This window comes from Muscardinus avellanarius (genome assembly GCF_963383645.1).
Source record: "Muscardinus avellanarius genome assembly, chromosome: X".
Classification (NCBI taxonomy): domain Eukaryota; kingdom Metazoa; phylum Chordata; class Mammalia; order Rodentia; family Gliridae; genus Muscardinus; species Muscardinus avellanarius.
Window position 1 is genome coordinate 103,647,243 of NC_137792.1, and position 20,859 is coordinate 103,668,101.

The window sequence follows — 20,859 nt, forward strand, 5'->3', positions numbered from 1 at the left end:
AAGCCAGAAACATCAGTTGCAAAGCTAAGAGATTTATTGGAAAAGTAAAAGAGAAGGCACCACACTAAGGTGATGGAATACTCAAAATGAGATACTGCTGCCCCCTGGATCTTTGGGGTTTATATCTAAGTCTTATTTCTTATCTCTTGAGAGCCAGCAGCTAGAGCTAGCCACTATCACAACAGGTTATGTTTTAGACAGCAACTGGATGAGGGAATACATGGCGTTTCTCATCCTTCCTATAAGCTCCACTGTCTGTAACCCTTTATGTCACAGTGTCTCCATTTATCTTATTTTTGTTGCTATGGCAACAGCCTGCCTGATACAGCTAAAAATTTACCTCTGTTATCTTCTTTTCACGATTGAGGAAATTGAGGCCCAAAGTCATGTGGACAAAAACCAGTATTTAAACACAGGATGTCTTATTCCAAACTATGCCTCCCAACATGCTACACCCTCAGCATGGTCTGGGTTAATGCTGTCAATATGTGTTCACAGCTGGGAGGACCCATCAATATCCATAAGGCCTTACCCTCAGAGGTCAAGGCAGAAAACCATATGGATTGTGCAGTCCCATTACTCATTTTTCCTGTGCTGCAAATCCTTTATCTTTTTAAATTATAGATCTATTGTAAGTTGAAGCACCCAGCTCATGTTCTTCATTGTGGCCTTTGCCTGCTAGTACTTACAATGAGAAACAGAGGAAGCTTATTGGTACCTAGAGTGCCAGGCCAGCTATTGATCTGCCAAGGTGTCTTCTTAGAAGAAGTGTCAGGTAATAATAGTGGGCCACTAACTTCCTAACTATATCCTAAATTCTGGAGAAATGTGTATATACTCTTCCTGAATCAGTCTCAAAACCTTTGGAAATACATTGTCAAGAATCTGTATTCAGAGCTCACGTGACCTTCCATATTCCTTGCTAGCAATCCAGCATCAGTTATCAAAGAGAGATTGAGGAACTTGGACAATGGTAGGCAAAGTGAAGCCTAAGTTTAGTGATGGCGCATAATTGTTCCCAACATCATACCTGCTATACTGGCATGGAGAAAATTAAACCTCAGAATCATACAGGGGTTACATATGAGAGAAAAAACACTGAAAGAAAGCATTTCAAACCAGACTCCACCAATTAAAATATTGGGGAAAGCCTTCATTTGTATCATTCAATGTGACTTTAGGGTTCCAGCGCCCTAAATTGCATGTTCCATTAAATTGCATGGAGGGTTATTGTCTCTTTTGAAAACATTGTGATTAGTACCTCGGATTTGGCTTTATATAAGTCATTTATCCATGTGGTCCTTTTTTTCAGTACTGGGGGTGAAACCCAGGACCATTTGGAAATAGCCGCTCATCAATCAAGTTCAGCTTCCTTCCTCTTTTAGTTTTCCATTCAAACTTTCCTGAGATTTCCCTTCCATTATCTGGAGTCCCTCTGGTATCCCCAATGCCCACTCGTTTGGGCATATTAGAGGAAATATATGTCCCTTCTCTTTCTGTGTTTGGCTGATCTCACTTAAATAATGCTTTCCAGCCCTTTCCATCTTACAAATGATGTGATTTTGTTCTTCTTTATAGCTGAATAGAATTCCATTGTGTGTATTTCCCATAACTTTGCAAACCATTCATTTGTTGATGGGGGCCTACGTTGTTTCCAAATTTTGGCTATTACAAATTGTGCTGCTATGAACATAGGTATGCATATGTTGCTGTAGTTCTCTGTTTTCAACCCCTTTGGAAAAACATCCAGGAGTGGTAAAGCTGGATCGTATGGTGGATCTATTCCCAGTTTTCTAAGGAATCTCCACACAGATCTCCATAGTGGCTGAACTAGTTTGCACTCCCACCAACAATGTAAAAGAGTCCCTCTTTCCCCACATCCTCGCCAGCATTTATTATTGTTTGATTTCTTTATGCTTGTCAATCTGACTGGGGTTATATGGAATCTCAGTGTAGTTTTGATTTGCATCTCCCTGATGGTTAATGATGAAGAACATCTTTTCATGAATCTATTGGCCATTTGTATCTCCTCTTTTGTAAAGTGTCTATTCATTTCAGTTGCCCATTTCTTGATTGGGTTGTTTGTTTTGCTAGTGCAGAGTCTTTAGAGCTCTTTGTATATTCTGGATATTAGCCCCCTATCAGTGTGGTGACTGGTAAAGATCTTCTCCCATTCTGTAGGCTTCCTCTTTAGGTTCTTGATGGTTTCCTTTGATGAGAAGAAACTTTTTAGTTTGATGCTATCCCACTTGTTGATTCTTGCTTTAATTTCCTGAGCTTTGGAGGTTTTGTTGAGAAAGTCACTGTCTGTGCCTATATGTTGTAGTGATGAGCCTATGTTCTCCTCTGATAATTTCACAGTCTCTGGTCTGATTTCTAAGTCTTTGATCCATCTCGAGTTGATTCCTGTGCATGGTGAGATATAGGGGTTTAGTTCCATCTTTCTACAAATAGATAGCCAGTTCTCCCAGCACCATTTGTTGAAAAGGCTGTCTTTTCTCCAGCGTATGAGTTTGGCCCCTTTGTCAAAGATTAATTGACTGTAGGTGTGTGGATTTGTTTCTGTATCTTCTATTCTGTTCCACTGGTCAGTGTACCTGTTATTGTGCCAGTACCATGCTGTTTTTACTACTATTGATCTATAGTATAGTTTGAAGTCTGGGATTGCGATGCCTCCTGCGTGATTCTTGTTGCTGAGAATTGCTTTGACTATTTTGGGTCTTTTCTTTCTCCATATAAAGTTCATGGTTGCTTTTTCTAGGTCTGTGAAGAATGTAGTTGGTATTTTGATGGGAATTGCATTGAATCTATAAATCATTTTGGCAGAATGGCCATTTTGATGATATTTATTCTGCCTATCCACGAGCACGGGAGGTCTTTCCATCTTCCAAGGTCGTCTTCAATTTCTTTCTTTAATGTTTTATAGTTTTTGTTGTAGAGGTCTTTTACATCTTTAGTTAGGTTTATTCCTAGGTATTTTATTGGTTTTGAGGTTATAGTGAATGGAATTGATTGTTTTATTTCTTTCATTGTGGATTCATTGTTGGTATAAAAGAAGCCTCTGATTTCTTTAGGTTGATTTTGTATCCTGCAACTTTGCTGAATTTATTAATTACCTCCAGAAGTCTTTTGGTTGAGTTCTTAGGGTCTTCTAGGTAAAGATCATATCATCTGCAAATAAGGATAATTTTAATTCCTCTCTTCCTATGTGAATTCCTTTTATTTCCTTCTCTTGTCTTATTGCTGTGGCAAGAGTCTCAAGGACTATATTGAAGAGGAGTGGTGATAATGGACATCCTTGTCTTGTTCCCGATTTTAGTGGGAATTCTTGCAGTTTTTCCCCATTCAGTATAATGTTGGCTTTGGGTTTGTTGTATATTGCCTTAATGATGTTGAGGTATGTTCCTTTTGTTCCAATTTTCTGTAGTGTTTTTAACATGAATGGGTGTTGGATTTTGTCGAAGGCTTTTTCAGCATCTATTGCTATGATGATGTGGTTTTTATTCTTGATTCTATTTATGTGGTGGATGACATGTATTGATTTGCGTATGTTGAACCAACCTTGTTTTTCCAGGATGAAACCAACTTGATCATGGTGTATTATTCTCTTGATATGGTTTTGAATGCGTATGGCTAGTATTTTGTTTATAATTTTTGCATCTATGTTCATTAAAGATATTGGTCTGTAGTTTTCCTTTCTTGAGGTATCTTTATTTGGTTTGGGGATTAATGTGATACTGGTCTCATAGAAGGAATTTGGGAGGGTTCCATCTCTTTCAATTTCCTGGAATAAGTTATGAAGTATTGGTGTTAGTTCTTTACTGAAGGCTTTGTAGAATTCAGCTGGAAACCCATCTGGGCTTGGGCTTTTCTTTGATGGAAGAATTTTTATTGCCATTTCTATTTCATTGTTTGATATTGGTTGGTTTAGGCTTGCTATGTCCTCTTGGTTCAGTTTAGGTAGGTTAACTGTGTTTAGGAATCTATCGATTTCTTCCATGTTTTCTTGTCTATTGGAGTATAAATTTTTAAAGTAGTTTATGATAATCCTTTGAATTTCTTCACTATCTGTGGTGATGTCTCCTTTTTCATTTCTGATTTTAGTAATTTGCATTGATTCTCTTTTTCTTTTGGTTAGGTTGGCCAGGGGTTTATCAATTCTATTAACCTTTTCAAAGAACCAGCTTTTTGTTTTGTTGATTCTTTGAAATGTTTTTTTGTTCTCTATTTCATTTATTTCTGCTCGGATTTTAATAATTTCCTGTCTTCTGCTGGCTTTGGGGTTGGACTGTTGCAGTCTTTCTAGATCCTTGAGTTGTGCCAATAGGGTCTGAACCTGATGGTTCTGAGTCCTTCTTATGTGAGCACTCAATGCAATAAACTTTCCTCTTAATGCTGCCTTCATAGTGTCCCAGAGATTTTGGTAAGTTGTGTCTCTGTTTTAATTTATTTCCATTTTTTTTACTTCTTCTCTAATTTCTGCTCTTACCCATTTATCATTCAATAGTGTATCATTCAGTCTCCACGTATTTGCATAATTTCTTTTGAGTTTCCTGTTGTTGATTTCTATTTTAATTCCATTATGGTCTGAAACGATGCAAGGAATTATATTACACCTTTTGAATTTGCTGGTGCTTTCTTTGTGTACCAGGATGTGATCTATTTTGGAGAAGGTTCCATGGGCTGATGAGAATAATGTGTATTCTGTAGTTTCTGGATGAAATGTTCTGTATATGTCTATTAGGTCCATTTGGATTATAGATTTCTTTAGTTCTAAAGAGTCTTTAGTCAACTTTTGCCTTGAAGAGCGATCCAGTGGTGTGAGAGGCATATTGAAGTCTCCCAGAATTATTGTATTTGGGTCTATTTGAGATCTGATGTCCTGAAGGGTTTGTTTTACAAACGTGGTTACATTCACATTTGGAGCATAAACGTTTACTATCATTCTATCATCTTGGTGTATTGTTCCTTTTAATAAAAGGAAGTGCCCTGATTTGTCTCTTCTGATGTGTCTTAGTTTAAAGTCTGTTTTGTTGGATATCAGGATTGCTACCCCTGCCCTTTTTTGTTCTCCAGTAGCGTGGTATATCTTTTTCCATCCTTTCACTTTCGGTCTGTGAGTGTCTTTGGCTATTAGGTGAATTTCTTCCAAACAGCATATATTTGGGTTATGATTTTTTATTCACATTGCCAATCTATGTCTTTTGATTGGTGAGTTAAGTCCTCTGACGTTAAGAGTTATTATTTAAATATGATTTTTTTTCTGTCATTTTGTGTTCTGTTATCTGTTTGGTAGCTTTTTCTTTCTTTCTTACTTAGAAGCCCCTCTGATCACTTTCCTCTCTTCTCTGGTTCTAAAGTCTGCTTCTTTTTTCTTCTTTATGGTTTATTTCTTTAAGTATTTTCTCTAGTGTTGGCTTTGAATTCATAAATTTTTTGAGATTTTGTTTATCCTGAAATACTTTTATTTCACCGTTGACTTTGAATAGTAGTTTTGCTGGATAAAGCAGCTTCGGGTGGAAGTTATTTTCTTCCAAGGTCTGGATCACGTCATAACGGTCTCTCCTGGCATTCATGACCTGGGTTGTATAGTCTGGGGTGATTCTTATTATTTTGCCTCTGTATGTCACCCGACCTTTTGTTCTCACTGGTTTTAAGATCTTTTCCTTGGCCTCTATGTTAGTCATTTTGACTATTATGTTGCGTGGGGAGGTTCTTTTTTGATCTTGTCCTAATGGTGTTCTGTATGTCTCTTGAACATGAAGATCTATCTCTTGTTCCATGTTAGGGAAGTTCTCCGAAATTATTTCTGTGAAGAGATTACGGATGCCCCTGGTCTGTACATCTGTCCCTTCTTCAATGCCTTTTATCTGTAAGTTAGGGCATTTCATGTTGTCCCATATTTGCTGTATGTTTAGGTTTTGTTGCTGTAATGACTTCTGCATACTATTGACTGTGTTTTCGGTGTTGGATGAACTGTCTTCTAACAGTGATATTCTACTTTCCATTTCCTCTAATCTTCCAGAATTTCTTTCTATTGCTGACTTCATTTAATTTATTGACTCATTTCTTTCCAAACCTCTTTCTGATTCTTTTTTAGTGTTTCTAACTCATCTTTCATCTCCTCTAAGCTTGTTTTAAATCCTTTCATCATATTGTAGATCAAGATTTGGAACTCCCCTTCCAGCATTTCTTGTAGGTCAGTATTCGTGATTTCTGTCATTTCTCCATTATTCCTAGATCTCATATTTTTAGAGATTCCAGGTCTGGTTTTCTGCTGTCTTCCCATTGTTAGTGGGTGTTATTTTTAGCCCAGTCTTTGTATTAGGACTTTAGAAAAGACTTATCCCCCAAGGAAAAAAAAAAAACTTATCCCCCCAGAAAACCAAAAACCAAAACAAACCCAAAGACCCAAAAAGTAAAACAAACAATACCAAACCACAATAGTAAAAAATAAAATATAAAAAGATAGAAAATTAGTAAAGAAAAAAATAATAAAAGAGATAACAGTCCTACCATGTTGTTGATATATGGTGAATCTTGTATTTGCTTGGAGTTTCCCCTTGTGGCCCCATGCAGGTATCGTGCCTTAAGCGCTCTTCTTTGGTCCCGGAGTTGAATCGGCCCACTTTGCGCACACTGGCACTCACATATATCATACTCACTGTGTGCTCGCCGGGTCCGTGGCTCCTCTGAATTCATGCTGGCAGTCCAATCTATGGCTTTGAAGCTCTGGCAGCTCTCCCGTATCCTGCTGACTTTTCACTCCCGCAGTGAGCAGGTCTACTTCCCGGTCCCTGCCGATCTCCGGGCATGTGTGCAGGGCTGCCTTTGTTGAGTGCCGCTCAGGAGCTCCATTTAGCTAGCAACTTCAGGTATTGGAACTCTCTGGTCACTTTCAGACTTTAGAGCTTCTCTGGGAATGTTAAAGACCCAAAAGTCCCATTTGGGCCAGCGGCCCTGAGGCCACTGCGCCTGTGCCTGCACTCCGCCGGCCGCTGAGTCTTCAGCTCACTATCTGCTTTCTTTGTGTGTTGTGGTGAATCTTGCAGTTCAGTTGCTGGATTTTTTTCTGCCGTACTCCCCAAGTCTGTTTTGAATTGTATATTTAATTTTTTCTTTATTAAGATACTTCTGTCTCAGTAGTTGAAATTAGTTTGCTTCAGCTAGTGAGGGATGCTGCGTCTCTCTGTCGCCATATTGGAAAACCGTCTAAAAATATATTTTAAAAAATTCAACATCATTATCAATCATGGAGATGCAAATTAAAACTACACTGAGATTCCATCTAATCCCAATCAGAATGGCAATTGTAAAGAAGTCAAACAACAATAAATGTTGGTTAGGAACTGGGGAAATGGGAACTCTTCTACACTGTTGATGGGATTGCAAATTAATGCAGCTACTATTGGAATCAGTGTGGAGATTCCTCAGAAAATTGAAAATGGATCCATCATATGACCCAGCTATAGCATACCACTCCTGGGTATCTTTCCAAAGTGCCTGAAATCAGAGAACTACAGTAATATATGCATACCCATGTTTGTAGCAGCACAATTCATAACAGCCACATTATGGAACCAACCCAGATGTCCATTGCCAGATTAATGGATTATAAATTATAAAATATATACACAATGGAAGTTTACTCAGCAATAAAGAAGAACAAAATTATTACATCTGCAGGAAAATGGGTGGACCTTGATAACATTATGTTAAGTGAGATTAGCCAGTCACAGAGAGTGAAGGGTCATACGTTTTCTCTCATATGTGGAAGCTAGGGAGTAATTGGTATACAAGAGGAACTTTAGATAATGGAGGAGAAACCCCAGTGGAGTGAGAGTGGCAGTCTAAGGGAAGGTGGGGGGAGAATTAATGAAGGAAGCACTTTCATTGACATTAAGCACATATATGATAATGTACACACACACACACACACACACAACTACTGCCAATCTCTCAATATAGTGTACAGGTTGGTGAAGGGAGTGGGGAAAAGCTCACTAAGTGTTGTGTGCATGTATGTCATTATCATTATGAACTGCATTATGATGTGGGACTAAAATGCACCCCTAAGAAAAATATTTCAAATAGTGGATATTATTCAGCTTATCAAAAACACTAGTTCTATTTTTAGATTAAAAATAGTTTTTTGATGTTTTAAAAAATTACCTTTATGAAAGGAGTGACTATTTCATTGAAGGCAATTCACTTTGGGAAGATTATAGATGCCTTTCTAGCATCAGTTCACTTCTTTATCTTTAACAAAATACTTAATTTATTCATTACTCACTCCTTCCCCCATGTAGCTCATGTATCTTTCATGAAGCTGACCCCAACTCCATCTATCATAGTGGCCCAATCTCATTCTCCCTGACAGTATTCACTTCAAGATTGAAAATGTGGGCAAATGAGATTCAAAAGGAGGGCTTCGGTTGGCTTCTAAGGAAAGTTTTTATTCACTCTCCTAGAATAAAAAAAATTGAACCAATTTTCTCTCTTTTTCCTCTAAATACAATGGCATATAGATACAAGACCCAGAACTGCTACAGTAATTTTACCTAGAGATAAAGAAAAAATCATGGGGGAAGACAAAACTGACAAAATTGCAGAGAACTGAAGCTAGAGCCCCTTGATCAACCCTCAAAGCTCACTCTACTTGTGAACTTCATGATGTGAACCAATTATTTTCCTTATTTGATTAAATTAGCTTGGTATAGTTTGGTTTTCTTTTGCTTGCAGCCAAAATTAACTGATAAAATAATGAAGACTATTATGAGAATTAAAATTATCTTCATCTGTACATATAGTTATGCAACTGGCCAAGGATGGGAAGTTGAAGGTTTGATCTGGTTCATCTAGGCAAAAAAGTGAGGCTTCTGGGAAGGGGCAGTGAACTATGACTTTATTCCAGCTACAAGTTGAACACGAAAAGCTTCTGCCTCTACACCCCATGGCAACTGACTGGGTACGTGCAAGCTCTGTCCACATAAGTCATTCATGCACTGGACAGTTTCAGTCCAGTTTATATATCAAATCAGAACAAAAGTGGCAGGTAGCCGAGGTACAGAGTTAAATATGGCAATGTGGCTTCTTCAAGGGTATGCTTACTAATTTTATATAACCATGGCCTTTGCCTGAGGAGGTAAGGAAGCCTAACTAATGCCATGTTTTGACTGTCCTCACACCTACATCAGAGCCTAGCCTGACCTGGCTTGCTCCTTCATAATAAAAAGAAATGGAAGCTGAGCCTATTACCTGCAAACCCCTGAGGCGAGTGAATAATATCATTCATAATCTTCTTGTACAAGCTCTCATGAAACAAAATCAACTCATTTAGGAGCAAGGACTATTTATCATAAAGGTTTTGAGCCACCATCTATTGAAGGACCACCTCTTATGATTATTGTCAACGTTTTTTTTTTAAAGGTCAGCTTGTGATTATTGAACTTTTGCTCTTTGGATTAAAAATCACAATGAATAATATTCCCTTTAAGATGTTTTTCTACTTCTGAAAAATAGAGACCAAAGTTTCTACAAATATTAAGAAAGAAATTTTTGCTTAAAAAAGAATTAGACTAATATGTTAGCTTTGTATTGAGCAGTAAGATGGGTATTCTCATTTATCAAACTTGTCTCCCTGTATTAGAAAAAGTAGATAAACAAGCATTGAGTCCACTGTAAGTAATTAGGTCCTCTTATTTTCTTGTGTCTTAATAAGGTGATCTTTGTGAAAATCGATCAGAAACTGAAAATATCTCTGATATGTTCACTTTGTAGGGGAGAAAACAGGGTATCTTTTTCATGATAAATAAGATCTAGGGTCAAAGTAAGTCATTTTTAAAGGCTCAAGTACTGGTGAAAGATTGTAGGGCTGCCTTGAGACTTACCATCACTTATTTGGCTTTGCTAAGATAGGAAATGTGAGGACCTCAAGCTGAGCATTGAAGCCATTAACGCTGAGTTGGCCACAGGCCATTTATCCTGAGTTGAAGAATTATCAGGTCCTTGGACAATTCACACCATTTCTATAGTTTTTTTTCCATTTCTCCACATACTTAGTAAATGGGCCTCTTCTCTCTCTTACTTTTTTCAAAGCACCTGACATTAGAGAGGGCTTAAATCGGATGAATCATCTGGTTAGGCAATGGAGAAATGAAATAGACTGTAAATTACTGAAGTCAGCCCATATGAATCAATTCTGGAATAAGCATACAATCTGATTACCAAAGCCTGGAGCATCTACAAATTCAGTCAGTGCCAGATGCAGCACTTCCTAGGCTTCTATTATAAGGGAGTTTCAGAGCTCCTAGGGACTAGGCAAACAGAAGCAAGACAGTGCTCTATTCTGTCAAAACTTCTGGTTGCCCACATGTGACAAAATATTCCTCTCAATGAGCCCACCACATTAATTATATAGCAGTGAAAAGATAGAGGTCTAAACAAGAACAAAGCATGAAGAAGCACATCATGAGTAAAGATCTATTGATCTCTCCAAATGATACAAACTGAACATCATTTCTACTCTCACCAATAATTACTAACAAGTTATCCATACTGGTGGAAGTGATGGTGATAATCTTGCCCACTTCCTGCATGTTAGCATGTGTTACAGACATTTCTCTATATTTTATTATTCTTCCATTTAAACAAATGGGTTCAACAGAATGATCTGTGATCAACCAGATTTGTTTCTGGCCACTTTGTGGGAAGTAATCCACAGAGCACTAGAAAATTTCTGTTTGTTCCACCATTAAAGCTGCCTCTCCAGGTGTTGGCGCTCTGCCTCTGATCAATGAAACAGCTGGTTAGATTGATCTCTCAAGACCTTTAATAAATGTATTGGGCTTAGAAAACACTTAAATGCATCAGGATAATACTTCAACTAAGCTAATTCCAAAGCTACACGACAACTAATGCCAAGAATTCATCCCTATTATATTTCCCATCTGAAACTGTGCTCAAATATATTACACCAGATAATATCAGCAGTAGAGCCCAAGGAATTCAACTCTAACAATATAAAAAACTATTTTTCACCTCCATTTTTAAAATTTAGCTCTATAAATAACTTCCATTACTACATTATTTCTTTGTTACCAGAAAAAATGCTGAGTCCTTAGATGTACAGCAATAACTTTCTTCCCTACTTTCTTCTCATGTGCTTTTCTTGTGCTTAATTCCAGTGGTCTGCAAAATAGCTACATTGACATTACTCAGGAACTTGTTAGAAATGCAGACTTTGAGGCTTTGCCATATATATACAGAATCAGAAACTTTGATTTAACACAATTTCTAGGGGTTTATTATGCACCATAGGAATTAAGAATCATTATTTCTCGACTCTGAATGCTCATGAGGATAAACCTGAGAAACTATTAAAGTTCCCATTTCCCAGATTGTATCCTAGAGCAACTACAAAAACATCTCTGGGGGTGATCATTGGCATTTTAAAATTCCCCCAATAAATAAATTCCAATATACAGTCAATGTTGAAAACTCTTGTTTTACTAAACCATTGACTAAGGGGGTGAAATGAGGTCCCTGAGCCTATACTTGGTCCAGTTCTATTTATCATGGTAGGAAATAATACAGGTGTTTGGATCCAAGGTCCCTAGTTAGCAATAAAACACATTTGCCTGGGGTGACCCTTTCCATATAGCCCTTAGGGACATACTGGAACCTGGAGTGACCCTCTGAAATTGGCCCTGAAGGACATGCAGGAACCTAGGGCCAGTTTCAAAGATTTGGATTCCCAGCCAAATATTTCATTCTTCCTCTGAAGGCAATCTTGTTTATGATTTCTAAGATTCATATTTCTAAGGCCTATTCTGGGAAGAGGTAATCACGTTTTCCACAGGATCAGGTGGTATGGTTCTGGTGCTAGCAGAGTAACAGCAGGTTTCTCACTTGGATGGCTCCCTGAGTTGCATGCTGTTGCCAAGACGAGCCAAGTCTTGGCAAGTATATTCATCCTGCCTGTCCTCCACTTGGCCTAAAGCACCTCTAAACTTTGACTGTTTTCTAGATTTAGGGTGGTATTATATGCTGCAAGAATTAAACAGGGGAGAAAGCAAAATTACTGTGGGAGTGGTCCATTTGTACAAAGAAACAGAGACAAAACATTTTAGCATTCAATATTTTCCTTTTTCTCTGAGCATGTATTTTGTTACATCTTGACATGCTAGCTGCTCTGATAGCTTTCTAGAACCATAAAATACAAGGCATATATTTTCCTGAGGTTGAAAAACTATATTTCAGGGTTCAAATCTGTCCAGTTCTCTGTGTATGGTCTTCAAGCTGAGAATGAGTTTTTTACATTTTTAAATATTTGAAAAAATTGAAATAATAATATAGGCTGCTCCCTTCATATAGAACATGTGCTTTCTACTTTTCCAGTCTTTACTACTCCTTCTGTTTTTAGACTGGACCTATTTCACTCATTTACATTACATGCCTGGTCACTGTGGCCATTTGAGTTTGCAAACTATCAAATAGATGTCTGTATGTCCTCCTATTTTATTATCTAATTTTCCACTTATTAGTAGGATACCTTAGTTTTGGTTATCACATAGTTGACCTAGGCTACCTTTAACTAAAAGAGGCTACCCACCTAAATTAATTCTACCCAATGGGATGTAATTCTATATTTACAATTCATCCTCAAAAGGAAGGTGTATGCCAACCTGTTACACTTTCTCTCTTCCTGATGGCTAAACAAAAATGTGTAAGCAGAACCTGATCCAGGTGTGGTGGTGCATGCTTGTAATCCCAGCATTGGGAGGCTGAGATAGAAGTATCACTGTTCGAAGACAACCTCGGCTACCTAGGGAAGCCATTTGTAACTCAGTGAGACTCTGTTTCAAAACAAAGAACAAAATATAGGGCTAGAGGTGTAGCTCCAAGGTAGAATGCTTTGAGGCATCCATCTTACACAATGACACGGAAAAGCATACCAAGGATGATACAGCAGTGTGGCCTCAACACCATGAAGACCATCATGTTAGCCCTGGATTGCATTTTCTCGTTAATATTGGAAATATAAGCCTTATTCCTTAAACCACTATCATTTTTCCTTTTTTTATACAACAGCAGATCTGGTATCTTAACTGACAGAAAATTCCCTGAGTAAGCCAAAGTGAAGTTTCAATATGTCCAATATTCAAGTACTCAGGAAGCTATCAGAGCAAATAGATATATCAAAACAGAACCACACTCCCAGAACCAAAAGTTGCCTACTATTGCTATTTACAATTTCATCTTACCCCCTAAGACTACAATTGTACTATCAACTGTGGACCATGACAAATGGGGAAGGAGGTAAACAGAAAGAAAATGAAAAAAAGAAAAAGAACATAACTACAGCTTCATGGTTTCTGATTTTCTAAGTATCAGGCCAACCAAAGGCATTATCCAGAAATTCCCCCTTAGGTCCAAAGGCATTATCCAGAAATTTCCCCTTAGGTTTTCAAACTTGGAAGAATTCTCCGAAAAAGGTTAATTGTGGTACTAATATGTCCATGCCCTTGAGGGTTGGAGACCTTCCATTCATAGATATTTCCTCATCTCTTGAGAAATGGTATCTGAGACAGTTCAGTCTTTTAACAAAATAGAGAAATTTTCTCTTCCTGTGTCACTTGGGCCTTCCACAAACTGTCACTATTTATTTTGGAATATCTATTTGACTGATTTATGCTTGCCATTCTTATTGGGGTTAGATAGAATTACAATGTAGTTTTCATTTTCATCCCCCTGATTGCTAATGATGTTGAGCATTTTTAATGTATCTGTTGAACAATTGTCATTTGTAAGAAGATGGAAAGACCTAGAAAACATGGTGAGATTAGCCAAGCACAGAAAGAGAAGGGACATTTATTTTCCCTAATATGCTTGAGATAGGAAGTATTTGGGATATCATAAGGACTCCAGATAATGCAGGGGATTCTCAGTGAGCCAGGGAGGAAGGATAGGGGAAGAAAAAGGTTGAAGTTCATTAATGAAAATGCTACCTTTGACTATGTGTATACATGTGAATATAATATTGTTAACCAGGACACTTGGTATTGGGAGGAAGGGAAATGGGGATACGGGGCACCAAGTACTGTGTGAATGTATGTTGTTGTCAACATGATCTACATTATGATGTGAGACTATAAAAAGGAGTATCTATAAACCTTTTATTGTCTTAACTTCTGATATTTAAAAATATTGTTCATCCATTTTCTCCCCCTTACAGTGTCTTGTCCCTTCAACTTGAACTGAATGTGGTCCCCTAAAGTTGTTTTTATGATAAACAACTTTTTAAAAATTTTTATTGGTGTATTGTAGTCATATAAGTTAATGGGGTACAAGATGGTGTGACTTAGAGTAACTGAAATCCCAATTCTCTCCTCTTCTCTATTTCTCAAATCCTAGCAGTACTGGAGGCATTTTGAAGCTCATGTTGCCTCTGACTCCTGCTCTGGATTCTTTGTACTTGCAATTTCTGCCTCCTAAGTGTCCTCCTCCCCTTGCTTTCCAGTCTATTCCAACTGGAGAATGTCTTTCATAGATTTATGAACTAAATGTGTTCCTGTAGATCAAATTAATTAGATTAAGCTAAAGAGTTCAAACAAATAGACTCAAAATCAAATTGTGTAAACACCATACAAGTTTCTCTCTTGCATAACATTTCTGTGTGTGTGTGTGTGTGTGTGTGTGTGTGTTGAGAGAGAGAGAGAGAGAGAGAGAGAGAGAGAGAGAGAGAGAGAGTCTCTGCTCTACATAGCCAATCAAGGCTCCATGCTGATAGACTATCTTTAACCTGTGAATTTCACAGTTACTCTGATCATTATCATTTCTATCCTTGGTAAAAGAAAAAAAAAAGAAAGAAAGAAAATTGGGGCGGGGTCAGGCCTGAAGTGGTATATAAATTTGCATTCCCAATCCACTAAGTAAAATTTATTTGCAAGGCCATATCTAATACTGTAAAATCTAGTGAGACTGGGCCTGCAGTTTTGCCTACATAACTATTATTATGGAAGATAAAGATATTAGATTTTGATGAACACACGATGACTTATGTCACATAAATGTATCTTAAAATCATTTTATGTGATGACATTTGTCTTTCCTAAATGCCTGCCTTCATTGTATATCACAGGTGAATATAACTATGCACATAGTGGAATCTCTTTTCATGGCTTCTGTTATAACTGTCACTGCTTAGCTTTCTTTCTCTCAGGACTTCTGGAACATTATTTAGTACAATCCCCATTGGATTTTTAGATATAAATTTGCCTAATAAGAATATTCTACTTGATCCTTGTCCATATATAAATTTATTTTACACTACAGTGAAAATTGTGGGAGTAGATCTCTGAGCCCCCTATTTGAGGGTGTAATAATAATAATGATGATAATAACTAGTACTCATTACAATCAGTACTCAGTCGATTGTTTGCTGAGATCTTATTGTAGCCTTTATGACCTCTCACATCCTTCCACTCATCAACACCTTTCTCCCCTCAAAAGAAGCTTTATAATTGGAGCCTCCCTGAGGTCCAAGAAACAAGGTGAATTAGTCATGTAAACAAACAGTATTAGGTTCACTTACAAAAGGGTAGCAGGGAATGTTACATCTAAAATATAACTCAATGAGTATATGTTGATAAGTAAAATGAAAAAACCTTTTGTTATACTGTTTCAGTTTCAGAATCCGCTCCTAGTTCAGCACCATAATGATGTACATCCCACGACAACACAGTAATTTTGAGAATTGAAGTAAAAATAGGCATGTACTAATGAATCTGATCACTGATCCAGAGGTGTTTCTCACAGATATTACAACCTTTATCTTCATCTAGTGTACATTTTGCTTCTTGTGATACAATCAGTGCCTACCCATACAATATAGGCAGTGTCCAGATGGCTCTGTCAAAAGTGTGGCACCAAGGAAATCGCTTAGGCAATAAACAAGGGTATTGCTTGTTCAGATGTGGATTGTAAACCACCAGCATCAGAATCACCGACTGAATCAGAACCTTTAGGGAAATAGACCCAGGAAAGCTGCAGGTTTAATAAGCTCTCTCTGTTTTTTGTTTAAAAATAATTTTTTGTCATACGTGTGTGTGTAGAATTCAGTAGACACCCATGCATCAACCACATGGATGAAAAAATAACATCTGGTATAGTCTTATGCATATTATAATCTGGGAATCACTGCACTTGGGACAATGTGAAGGCAAAGGAATGTGAGTCAGGAGTGAGTGCAGAGCTGGACATGGTGGAGCACACTTGTGATATCAGTACTTGGGAGGCTGAGACAGGAATATTGCAGGTTCGAGGACAGCCTCAGCAATTCAGCAAGGCTCTCAACAACTTACCAAAACCCTGTTTCAAAATAAGAAATAAGAAGTGCTAGGATGTAGCTCAGTTTTAGAATGCGCTTGGGGTTAATCCCCAGTACCAAAATAAAAAATCAACAAACAAAACAACAGAGAGATTACAGGTAACTGTGAAACGGCACATATTAATGGGGCGAGGGGAAGCAGGCAACTCTTAAGTATGGAGATAAAAGCAGGGAAAGACCCTCCAAGTCATCTTTGGCACCTCACTCCAGCCCCTAAGTGGGGATTCCCCATGAATTATCCGTGAATTATGACTGCTTCTACAGCTTCACTCACTCTAAGGCTTGCAGATATCTCTCCGTTTTAACCTCTCTCTTTGACACAGTGCATGTTTCAAGGATCAGGTTACAATCTGCACTCGTTGCCTTTGTCTAAGGTGGTTCTGAACCTACTTGATAGAATTTCTTTCTCTCCAAAGCCTGATCAAGTTTTCTCACCCCCTGATCCACCCTAAAGGCACAAGATCCTTCCCTAGTTGTGTACAAATGTGATTTCCAGAGCCAAGACACAACAGGTGCAGGCAGTTAAAAATAATTCTTTGGTCCCTGGATTCATAATCAGTTTAATTTCCACTCCACTTCAGCCACTCCAAGTCTGACTCATCCCATGTCCTGTTCTCGCTCTGTGGTGTAGTGTGTGTATGTGTGTGTGTGTGTGTGTGTGTGTGTGTGTGTGTGTGTGTACGTGCACCATGCAAGAACCCCACTCATCCCTCCTAGGTTCCTTTATACTTAATCAAGTCCAAGTGTCTCCCTTGTTCCCCAGAGGATCAGGATAAAGAGGCTGAGAGAATCAGCAATGTCCATGGTATCACAGACTATTTTAGAAGTCCACACAGAGGAATAAGGCCAATTCTAATGTGATCCAGTCTTGTCCTGAAAAATAAGTTCCTGGTCCTGCCAGGAGTAGACTTCTGTATTCTCCTGGCAGGTTTGAAGACTGTTTTTTTCTTTCCCAGGTTTGACTTTACTTACCTCTGCAGTGGGAGTTTGGGGAGCACATCCCTGAGTTCCACCCTTTCATTTGGGGGTATAGTAATAATAGTGATGATAATAATAACTGTACTCATTAGATGCGCTCACTGTGTTCAAGATACTATGTGTTACTCAGCTTTTCTTTGCTGTGACCAAAATGCCTGACAAGAACAAGTTGGAGGAAGAAAAGTTTAGTTTGACTATTTTAGAGGAGTCTTTCCATGTTTGCCTAGCTCCAATGTTCTGGGCCTGAAATGAAGCAAAACATCCTAGTAGTTTCCTCATTTTATATGATGGGAATCAGAGCAGAGGGGAATGGAGGGAGAGAGAAGAGAGAAGAGAGGAGAGAGAGAGAGAGAGAGAGAGAGAGAGAGAGAGAGAGAGAGAGAGAGAGAGAGAGAGAAAATAGTGTCCTTCCAGGGCACTATTCCAATGACCCACTTCCTCCAAGTAGGTCCTACCTCCCAGTAGTCCATTCAGCCATTAATGCATGAATCCACTGAAGAGGTCAGAGCCCTTATGATATAATCACTTCCAAAAAGCCTCTTTCTAAAAAACTCACTTAATAGAGGAAAATGCTTTCAACACCTGAGCATTTTTGCAGGGCCCTTTCAAAGCTAAGCCTTAGCATTGTGCTAAGTGTTCCATGGGCATTTTATCATTTCATCCTCACAGAAGTCACATGAGAAAAGTATGATTCTTGTCCTCTATATGACAAAGAGGCCAGGCAACTTGTCTAAGATCACCTAAATGTGAATAAGAGAGCCTAGATCCCAGTCACGGTATGTCATGTTTTGATTTATACAGCTTTGGTTTATACAGCTCTGTGCACTTGTCCATGCAGAACCCTGCCCTCCTCTTAAGTAGTTCCTTCTTTGACAGCACCACTACAACCCAAGATCCTTGTCTACCCTGGTGAAACAACAGTCTGCCCATGGGTACCAACAGGATGGTTTCTTATAGGCTTATGTGATATCACCTTTTTCAAAGAGCATGGATCCATGGGTAATTAATGCAGATAGGTGCTTTCTCCTGCCCTGACTATATGGTTTGCTCTGGCCCAATGTCAAGAACTTTCTCCTAGATCCAATCAAAGTCCCAGAGCTCACGGTCCAATTCTGTGTTCTTCCAGCGCCCTAGTCCTATCTTTTTTGTTTGTTTTTGTGGTATTGGGGATGGAACCCAGGGACATTCTACCTCTGAGCTACACACCCAGCCCTATTTTTTTTATTCTTTCCTTTGGAATAGAGTCTCATTGAGTTGCAAAGGGCCTTACTAAGTAGCCGAGGCTGTCCTCGAGCCATGATCCTCTATCTCAGCCTCCCAAGTTCTATCCCCTATCTTAGCTCAATAATTCTAGCCACTTTCTCCAGCCTATAATTTGTGTGGGTTTACCAACTTTATCAAGTGATCAGTGGTTTTAGTTATTGGTTCATACTATATGATAACTATTACTATTCCTTAACAGAGCCTGTTTGCTTGGATCGCAGCCTGCACCCCACCTGCTGCCTGGCTCTGTGATCTTGGTTGGTCCTACATTGCCTCTAACACACAACAATGCCTCCATCCTACTTCTTCTGCACTGATCTTCGCAGATTTTTATACATTTTCACAGACATTCATCTCCTGTCTTCCTTGGCACTTAGGAAGGTTCTTCTAGCTCTAGTCTCTGCCTCCTCATTCCAGCTTCTCTGATTGCACAATTTTATGCTACACCAGTAAACAACTTTTATCTGGTCTGATACCACTCCTAAGTTCCTACCCTGTTGCAAGTTTGTGATTTCTGGTCCATCTTCTGATACCTATAATCTCTCCTTGCTTTGATTTCTTCCCCTGGCTTCATCCTCAGTCTTCTAAGCACCCTTTTTCCTATCTGGTCTTTGGCTTCCCCTCTCACTCTTTAGATCTGACACTGGATAGTACAGCTGCAACACAGGCTATGTTTCTTTTCCTACTTCCTTTGACTTTCTGCATTTAAGATTTGCCTAAAGCCATGATGAATAACCCAACATCAAACAAAAGGCCTGACTCATAAATTAATGATGATGTGTAACAGATTCTTATATTGTAAGGTGACAAGTATAGTTGTAAGAACATTTTGTGTAATGATTCTTTTAATCTTTATAACAACCTCATGACCCATAGGCACTATAATTATCATCATTTTTATATGAGGAAAAGAGATTAAGTTTCTTTCCCAAGATCACATACCTAGGTAATTAATATAAGTCAAACTCAGACAGTCTACTATTAACCCCTACTCCATTTTGGCTCTCAAATTAGGGGAATAATTGGCACCTAATTTATTTTTGTTTTGTAAGCAATACTGTCTGATAGGACCTCAAGCCTAAAGGAAGGGTTCGATCACAAGACTAACATTCTTGCTTGTTTTTCCCCAGTTGGTGCAGAAGTTATATAGTAATTTTCTTTGGCTAATGTGTGACACTTGCAAAAATGGTGCATTTTGTGTAATAATAAAGGAAGGGAAAGGCATTTGCAGTCATAATAGAATAGGAAGAGTGCTCATGAACCTTTCTTACCTACTATATCATTTGAGCTTCACAACTTTTCTGGTCAGCATAGCTCTTGTAACTCCATATTCTAGTGTAGATGATCATACACAATATTCTTACTTGCCCAGACAGGCCATTAGAGAACCAATATAAGAGAAGTTATTGAGTTAGGATCAGTAATATGTTGTGGCTGACTAGAAGGGAGGTGATAAAAGCTGAAGGACAGAAATGGGAGAAGTTCACAGTAAGTTGCAGGTTTTGAAATTGTATTTCTGGGTTAATGAATAATGATGTTATTCATATATATATATATATATATATATATATATATATATATATATATATTATAGAAGTTGCAAAATTGAAGGAGCATATTTGAGAAGGTCAATTAGTACAGGTTCACCTGGAGTTATTGCATCCAAGTAGAAATATTCAAATAACAGCTATATATAGGTCTAGAATTCAAAAAAGGATTTGGAGCCATAAGCATGTAAGTAGCAGGTGAAATCTATTTTCATTTGAATAAGTAGTTCATAAATTCATTCAACAAAAATTTCTCGAATATTATTGAATCCTGTATGAGCTGGGGGTAGATATGAGCGATGAATGAGACAGTCTCCTCTGTCATATGAAACAGGAGAGACATGTAATATGATTACAATACATTATGAAAAGAACAAAATGTAGGCAAGTACAAGATGCAGAAGTAACATATACAAAGAGATGATTATCTACAACTCTAGGGTCATGGGACACATCACCCTAGAAGGCCAAAGTAGTGTGGTATTTAATGATGCATTCAAGTTTACCAGAGGAGTAAGGAGGTTGGAGAGAGGTTAGATGATGATTGTAGTGTATGAAAAGGCATAAAATGTCATGGCACTTTCTGAAAATAGTATTCAATTTTATATTGCTGGATAATAATTTGTGGGGAGCAGCAAGGAGTTCTTGATAGCAATATGATTGGAGAAGGAGGCAAGGCCT

General features: G+C 38.2%; 1 pseudogene across 1 annotated transcript in view; it reads left to right on the forward strand.

Moving 5' to 3' along the window:
• The window catches only part of LOC308279008 (eukaryotic translation initiation factor 3 subunit J-like), a 60,651-nt pseudogene that overhangs the window by 31,204 nt on the left and 8,588 nt on the right, over positions 1–20,859 (forward strand). The gene's annotated exons all lie outside the window — the stretch shown is intronic.